This window comes from Passer domesticus, chromosome 3, assembly GCF_036417665.1.
Source record: "Passer domesticus isolate bPasDom1 chromosome 3, bPasDom1.hap1, whole genome shotgun sequence".
NCBI classification, from domain to species: domain Eukaryota; kingdom Metazoa; phylum Chordata; class Aves; order Passeriformes; family Passeridae; genus Passer; species Passer domesticus.
In genome coordinates this window covers 31399323-31408616 of record NC_087476.1, presented here as the reverse complement: position 1 = coordinate 31408616, position 9294 = coordinate 31399323, and the positions used below count along the sequence as shown (strand labels likewise).

General features: G+C 35.3%; 1 long non-coding RNA gene across 1 annotated transcript; it reads left to right on the top strand.

The window, feature by feature from the left end:
* Positions 1 to 1540: 1540 nt before the first annotated feature.
* On the top strand, positions 1541 to 8587 carry LOC135297987 (uncharacterized). Its single transcript, XR_010359938.1, has 3 exons — positions 1541 to 1700; positions 8053 to 8258; positions 8358 to 8587. It is a non-coding gene; the product is annotated as an uncharacterized LOC135297987 (long non-coding RNA).
* Positions 8588 to 9294: the final 707 nt, after the last annotated feature.

The window sequence follows — 9294 nt, the reverse complement described above, 5'->3', positions numbered from 1 at the left end:
TTTTTCCAATAATTTCCAATTTCCAATAAATATGCTTCTCCATGCAATTTTATGTTTTCAATGTGAGCAAACATATTCTTCACTTTCTAAGTGATATAAGTAAAGTGAGAAATACTAAAATTACTGTGATTTAAGAAAAATAACCCAAAAGCTGTCTGCAGTTTATGTTGTAAAGGGAAAGTGTTAAACATATTTGAAGGGCAAGGGTGCCAATTTCCATTAAAATTAATGGAAACTTGACATCCTGATGCTCTAGGTAGCTTCTGAATATCCCACACCTTCCTTCTCTGATTGTGAAGTAGGAAAACTTTTCTAGTGTGAAACATTGTTTGAAAAATAGGATGTATTAAACAAAATAGCAGTTTGCATTTCTGACTCATACAAAAATAGTTGGTTCCCAGGAGATACAGCTCAGTGGAGGGTAATGATCTGATTGTGGTTTTAAATCCAAGTTTATTTAAATATAAAATAAACAAGGAAAAATATGTTTAAGTTTTAAAACTGTCTCTAACATTGTCAAAACAGAGATTTCTGAAGAAAGTCATTGGGAAGATTTCCTTTCCTGAAGAAATAAGTGCCACAAAGATGAAGATGCTTACTGGAAACAGATGACTTGTGAAAACTGTAGAGTTTAGCTCAGCATTTGGTAGTCGCTTTGGTTGTTGGACCTCTTCACAATGCAAGCAGATGTTATAGTCCTTTCTTTAAATCCAGGTGGAATCTGTGCAATCCTCTGCACATGGAAAAAAATTCAAACACCTCACATTTGAAATACAAAATTAGAATGGATACCCAGTGTCCCTCCAGTCAAAAAAGTATTTGATTATTGAAGAATCCCAGAGGTATCAGAACAGGAATGAAAGCTTTGACGTGACTAGTCCCAGTACTAGTCCTGGGATCTACTGACATTCCTAGCGGGGGAAGATACACGGCCCTCAAAATCATCTCAGCGCAGTCCTTTTGCAAACTGGGATAATACTATTCCAACTTTCATAATGATTACAGGCAAGGAAATAAATACTAGTTCCTAGTGATTTTTTGCAAATAATCAGTCTTTGATGCCTTATGAACTGCTGAGTTGGAGTTTCATTGTCTGGAATGGCATTTAAAGAACAGCAAGTGGCTTTCTTTATTGGAACTGAAACAGCATTTTTGGGAATACCATATGCTGTGAAGCATTTGTAGCAGATGATTATCAAACAACTGCATGGAAGAGAAATAGGGCTGACCTGAGCTCAACCTCTCTATGAAACATTGTGTAAAATAGCTTTTACAAAATGTGTTATGAATTCTTCATGAAAAAGAGGGAAATATACCAAGATTTAAAAAATATTTTATTCCCTGATGACATATCTGTCTACGCTGGGCTTGGCCAGCTGTTTTCTTAAGTACTCCACTGGTTTTGGGTTTTTTTGGTCTTTTGTCTGTGCCCTGGTGCTTTGTGCCTTTTGTGTTTCACAAGAACTCCATAAAGTTCTATTGACTATGACAGCAGCACCCTGTTGCAAGACTTAGTTCCTACTTATAACTTTATGTTCCCTTCTGCTAGATGATTACTGCCTGTCGTGGCTCCCAGCAAACACCCCTTTGAAGCTAACTTCTCTCCCTGAAACAGCTCTTTGTGATAACCTCATCCCAGTGCTTCAGGATCTGAGCCATGACAGATGTGGGCTGCATTTTCTCTGCGACAAGAGGATCAGGTTAAAATAAGCATCCTTTGCACTGTTATGTCCCAGCTCATGGTAGTGAGTGGTGCTGAGTGTATCAGAAAGAAAAAGAGGACACATGAAGTAGACAATTAAGAGAAATCCACTACCAACAATAATTTTTCATATTTCAGGAGGTTCCACTAGTCTAACTGCTGAGCAAAATGCTTCCTTACAGGTACTTAATTCTCCCAGTACAACAATGGGCAACATCACAAGCTTGAACAGGGCTCATCCTGAAGGTATTGGGAAGGGTCAGACACAAATTCTCAAAACTCAACAAAAGGAATGGAGCATAGTCAACTTTAGTATCTAATGAGCAGTACCTGTCCAGTTATGCTTCTGCTAACCTGATTGCTGGTATGGAGAGGTAGATTCATGAAGTGCAAGGCTGAGTTGTATGAAAAGAAAACAGATGAAAGTCAGTGAGAAGTAAAGGTAAATAATCGAAGATTTATTTTTATCCTGCAATCACCAATTAGCCCTTTTACAATGTAACATGACTGCCAGTGGGAAAACTGGCCATGTTTCATGTTCATGATAAATTAAAAGAAAGGAAAATGAACACATATAATACTCTCATGAGCTAAGGATACTATAAGAAAAGGTCTCATCATGATTGTTGAACTACAAACGGTTGGCTGATCTAAAGTTCTTTCTTTTTGTGGATTTATTTGTTGAATTTAATAAATTTATCTCTTTGTAAAACATTAACTATTGAAAAAATATTCCTTAGTTTTTAATATTAATGGGGAAATTAAATCCTTTTCTAAATATACTGGATTAATTCTTGCGTCTATTAAAACAGTCTATGTCACACAGCAATAAGCAGATGTACTGCTGTAAACTGAACAAAGAGTGAGGTAGGGATTTAGCTCCATGAGTCCATGGGGTTTACAGAAAACATATATATCTTTGGCTAATATAGCATATTAATCTGACTGAAGTTTCAGAATCCTGCAAAGAATGATCAGGCCTGATTTCTTTAAAGGGGGAATCACAGTAAAAACAAAATTCCTATTTTATGAGAAATTACTTCATTGTACATGTTTGTTTTCTACTTACATCCATGCTTACATTATTATTTAAGTACCTAGTTTTATATGCCTCTTTTGGGCTAGTGTTTGGCTCATTTCTTTTAGTGTTTTAATTTTTTAATAGAACCATTGAGTGATTTGGGTTGGAAGGAATCTTTAAAGTTCATCTAAAGGGACTTTAAATTTTGTCAATGTTATCTCAGAAGTAGTAGAGGTGGAGAAAAAAGGCTTATTCACAGTGGCTATTTTTAAACACAAATCTAAATTAAACTCCTTTTTTGAATCATTCTCCAAAGGATAATCTGTCTGTCCGTGTTTTTGTCTCATCCTTACTCTCTTTTTGCCTAAAGATGCTGGGAAAGAGATTAAGGCTCATGAATATTCTGTCTGATACTAATTCATGTTTTTCCTGACAAACTGAATACTTGTATCTGAAGCAAAGGAGAAAGACACCCTAGTAAAAAAGATTTCAAATAAACTGAAAAACAGTGGTGACCTTTGAAGACAATTCACAAGATAGGATATGGCTGGGACATGTAATTCCTTTAAGTAGGACAGAGAATTACAGTGTCTATGTTGTTCTGTCTAAATATGCGTCAATCTTCTTGTCTTTTAATTCCTTTCTCATTTCCAATTTAATTTTATTAAGTTTGAAAAATCATTTAGATGTAGCAGTTTTTCAAGGATCCCTGCAAGCTTTGACACAGATGTCTAATGGTTTATGTATTTTCTGAAGGTCTTCTCCATTTTTATCCAAGGCTGTACTAAAACTATGTGCAAAATTTATATATAAGCTGTCAAGAGAGCAGCACGTGCATCCACACTGTTTCAAAACTAGGAGATAATCCTTCCAAATATGTTATGGAATTGGAGCGATACTGCATTGGTCAACAAGGATTAAATATGATTGCAAACTTTAATACAGAGAAACCCTTAATTGCATTTAACAAAATTAAAACTTTTCTGATGAGTTGAAGATTTTTAAGGATTTATTGGAAAACACACAGATCCCAAGATCTCATAGCATTTTAAAAAGATATCTCCATTATAAAACATCAGAGTCTGAGATGTAAGTCCTGAGCCTGATGTACAACACTGTTTACATGGAGAACAAGTAAACCCTTCCTAAAGAGTACAGAGTTTAAATGTTGTGTCTTAAGCTGTATTTGTGTAAAATGTAACTTGAACATGGATTTTAATGCAACTATTCCATAATAGTTGCAATATGAAGACATATGAATATTAAATTACATAGTTAAATTACAGAATACAAAGAATAAAAATAAATGTCAAAGTTTTGCTTCTGAGAGATTTATTCCATGTTTTCATTAACAAGCTATCATAAGATCTCTAGTATTTATTAACAAAATTATGATGAATATTCTAGTAAAAGTCATCTAAACAATTAAAAAAATTAATATTCTCTTCCACATGCATACCTCAGGAGCAGCATAGTAATAAATAACAATTATACAAATTGACAGCTCACCCAAATCTAATAAAAGTCCCAAACTAAATTGGGATCAAAATATTCAAGCTGTGATTCAGTAATGCCCTTTAAATAAACACATGGGAAAACTATTAGAAACAGAGAGGACTCAGTTTGATAATACATGACATTCCGCTTATGGAAAAAAATTCTTTGTTTTATTGCCTAACACAAGAAGCTTTCTGCTACTAGTTATTATCAAAGCATATTCAAAAAACTAAATGTCAAAACATCACTGTTTTCCTAATTTGAACTATTTAAATACACAGATTCAAGAGACCTCATGAGTAACAGAAGTGATTTATGTGAGAAATATGCCATTTTCAGCTACCATACTTGGAATCAGAGATGAAGAAACAATTGTAGAAATAACATGTGACTACATAGTACTAACAGAATATAATAGCATACAATGAATTCTACTTAAATTATCCTTAGCACCTCTATACTTACTATACACATGATAGAAATATCTTCATAATGAGGGACAGTAGGTTTAGATTAGATATTAGGAAGAAATTCTTTACTGTGAGGGTGGTGAGACACTGGAAGTGGTTGGCCAGAGAACTTATGGATGCCCCATTCCTGAAAGTGTTTAAGGCCAGGTTGGATTGGGCCTTCACTGGACCTTGAATTGGAGCAACCTGATCAAGTGGGAGGTGTCCCTGCCCCTGGCAGGGGTGTTGGAATGAGATGAATTTTAAGGTCCCTTCCAAACAAAGCCATTCTGTCAATTATATATTGATTATCTAAGGACTGCAATGGATGTACAAAAGATAAGTAATATCATACTTACAATAAAAATAAACATCCTGAAATGTATTTGCCACAGAAATTTCAATAATGGCGTTCAAGGCCACTGACTGTTCCTCTCACTTGGTACTACTTCCTCCCTTGGATACAGCCTCTGGGTAGGAGTCCCATTGCCTACCATCCATGTAATAAAACAGCTGTCTACAGTCCTCCCTAACTGAGATTTAACAGTGTTTTTTAGATTTCTAGAATTAAAATTAATTAATATTATTTGAATTTTACTATATGAAATGAATAGAGTAATGCAAACAGCTCACAGTCCAAAAGGATCCCTATGAGTTTTGAATGTGCTATTATTTATTATGCAAATCAGCAATAGAAAGCCAGACACACTCTTATCTGGTACCAATTATTACTAAATGTGGGTGATAATGGTGAAACTGAAAAGAAGTTGTAAGGGCTGTGGTGAGAAGCTGGCAGGGAGGAATCTCCTCTTCCCAACAAACAGCTCTGTCTTCTCAGCTAAGAATACCTGTCTTGTCCAACAAGAGGAAACAGTAGCAGCAGGAACCAAAGCAGATGGGAAGTAGGATTTTAGCAGGTGATATGAGAATTGGTTGGGATTATAGCAGTTTGTTCAATTTACCAGGACCAAAAATTTCCTAGTAATGTCCTAGAGAGAATAATAAAGCTCACAGCAAGCAAGACTGAAAGCAAGCAACTGAATGATTTAAGGAGTAAAGCAAACTATTGTGCAAAGTTGATCTAGGAACTATGTGGAAATTACAGTGGGTTCATTAACAACGTGGAAATGTTACTACATTATTATAAATTTGTGATATTTCTGAATTATCACTGATCAAAAAATCTTGGATCTACCTCGGAAGTAGTGTAAGCTTAAATTTTGTAACCATGCCATCAACATTTGTGTAACTCTAAAGAATATTAAGAAAGCACAGATTTATTTTGCAATATGGGAAGATAGGAAAGCTACTGAGAAAAGAACAGATACTAATTCTAACACAGAATTTCAACATAATCAGAAAAATTACATATTTGTGATACTTGATTAGTTTTTCAATACAAAGCACTCCAAATTTTGCAAGAAAACTGCATATTGAATAGTCAGAAGCTGTTGAGCTAATAGAGAGCAGTGGTATCTGGAGCAGACTAATGTGTACGTGTTTCTGCCCCTTAACATCAGGAGGTTTACTGGCTGAAAACCATTATGAGTAATGATTTATAAACAGAAATAATATGGACTTAATTCTTTGGGTCTGAGACTTGGTTAGAAACAATTTTGTTTTGTTCAGCAAATAAAGAATGAAGCACTGTTCAAAGGTATTTTTAGAGAGCATCTTTCTCTAATTAAAATCACTGCAATGACCACAGTCTTTTCAGGCAAATTACGTATGATTCTACTGGAATGAGAAAAATTTTCTTGTGAACTACTTATTCTTCTCCTATTTCAAAATGCTGTTGGTAAGAATTGGAGGGAAATGATGCTCTCTTCTTTTTTGGTAACTGAGATGATAGAGAAAGATAGACACTAGTGAGCACAGCTGTATGCCAAAATGGAAGCTATTGATTTCAAAGGGCTTTAAGATACTGCACAACTAAATAAGGCACAGAAAGAGCTACTTATGGCTCAGCAAAAGGAACTGAATTTCCCTACAGGTACATGGGCTTCATGGAATTTGGCAACATAAAATTAAATGCAAATTCTGCTTAGCAAGGCTACAGCCTCATGGATGTCATGGTCCTCCAATCAATAAGTTTAGGTGCTTTATGGTGTAGAATAGGCATATCCACAATAAAGGACAATTTATTTCTCATGTGACAGATAATAACAAATTTAAGCACTAATTTTGACTCTTGAGAAAGAGTTTCACAGAAAAAGTATCCTCTCACTTCTTCCTTTTCATAAGAAATTAGAACCTTGTATGAATCTCTAGACTAGCCATCCTTCCAAATCCTTCTGTTATTTAGGAATTGTGTCATGCAGCAGAAAGCTTCGGGTAACAGCAAACAGCTGCATAAAGCTATCCAAATCTAAGGCATCCCCATTCTATAACAACCTGGAAGTATAGATGTACAGATAAACATCTTACAAATAAAATTAAATATGTTAAGTTGTTTCTTGCAAATAATTTTGAAAAAGAAAAAAAAAAGAGAACTTGACTCTCTTAACATCCATCTACTTGAGTCTGAGAAGAAGATACACATCAGTCAAACTATTCTCAACATGTAGATGATCAGGCTTGCTATCTGACAGGCAACACCCAAGTCACAATCAGGACAGTCACAATTTTCTAAATAAATTAACAAGAATACTTCCTGACTGCTGTACCAAACATTAGTATTTCAAATGTGTATATGCTACCCTGAGGTGATTGAAATGAAAGTTATCATTTATGTCTTTAATCAAGAAGATGTTAAAAATATGTAAGTTTGTAATACTTGTGAAATGCTTCAATGGAAATAAATCCTATTGTATACAGCTTGGTTGCAACCTACTTAGTCTCTCAGAACAACATGAAGCACTTAATGTGACTTCTTGGCAGAACCAATGATTAACTTTTTTATTTACACATTTTTGGTTTTAATTTGATTTTGAGAATGATCTCAAATTTGCACAGAATCCATGTAGGCCTGACAAAATGTATTTGAGGCCCAATATACATTCTGTTCCTACACCTTTATCTCTCCTTGGTGTCTCTATAAGTTGTACTGCAACCTTTCCCCTTTGCCATTCCAGGATCCCAGGTAAAGACTAGAGGAGAAATACCTGTTTGAAAAGATGCAATACTAGTGGAAAAAAACAAGAAGCTCTGCTTGTGTTTGTTAAGAAGTTTTAGGTCACCTTGTTAAAGTTACTGAATTTTTTGTTTTTGTGATAATCAATTAAAAATTCCTTTTCACTTTGAAGTTGCATATATCCTGCTTATAAAATTACAAATGGCCAGACAAACTGACCCAAAATAAATGAGGTAACACCATCTTCCTTTCATCTGGTGTTGTTTCCCCTCTGTTTCCCCACCTTGGATCTTTTACCTTTTTTTCCTAGACAGCAGTAGCAAATGAAACCTGGAGGAATTGACCCCTTTTGCTTACCACTTTTGCAGTCCGATGGCAGTATCACTACAGAAATGTCAGTCAGAAATTATTTTTCCACCCTGTCTTCTGTGAGTTTCTGCTTGGAAATGGCTGGTTTAATATACCAGACACTCAAACCCATTTCAGCCAATGTATGGAAATGTCATCCATAATAAGGTAGCTGTTTTCTTGAAGTTGAAACCAAACCTCCTTCTGTATAGTAATATAAACATAAAATCTAATCCCAGTGTTCTGATTACCTTTGTTTTTCTGTAGACTCCATAGAGGTTTCAGATCAAGCATACTAGAGCAGCCAAAGTGGCATTGAAATTAGACTTCAATTTTGCTGCTAATAGCCCTGGAGGGAATGAGAAACAAGAAGTGAAGATGATTTACTGAGATTCACTGCTTCAGCAGCTAAACTTAAATTGATTTCCTTAATGGATTTCTGACAATGTGAAGATTATTTCCTTCAACACAGAATTTTTATTTTAAGTCTACTTGTAATTTCTGGGTAACTTTCTGTCATCAAAAGAAGATATGGATCTGTTGCAGAGGTGGATCTGGTACATCGCAGGACTTCCAGAACTTCCTGTCTCATTGTTGTGCGATGTAGAAAAAGTCGCCAGTAAAGAATATAAATCTCACTTGGAATGAGTGTGGTAATTGGTTATGGACCAGGACAACAATTTCTGAAGAGTGTAATTATGATTCTTCATTGAGTGGTGCCAGGAAATTGATTTGTGGTTATTACAACAGAGAAGAAAGTGATTCCCTTCACCCATACTTCCTGCCCTTTCACATAAGATAATAATAACTTATTGTTGCTTCATTTGTTCTGTCACTTAAAGTTCTCCACTGCAACTCAAACCTGCTTTCATGTCGCTTCAAGTGGCCCACATTTCTTAAGAAGTGTGGTGATCTGTGGCAGAAGTTGTGGTGGAAACAGAATTTTGGTGCCAATATATCAAACACACTGGAGCTATTCAAGTCCTTCATACCCTTTGCAAGGTTTTCTGGTTTCATGAGCCATTTTCCTGGCATCTTAGAAGGGCTAAATTCTGTTTTTATAAGGGGAAAGTACTGGGGATTTTTTTCCATCTTCTAATCCACTCTATCACAAGAGGCTTTTGCGCATGTAGCTTTATTCCTCAGGGGAAACACAGTCTGAGCAGAGGTTCCTGTATGATGATGATGCAAAGAGGCAGCATTT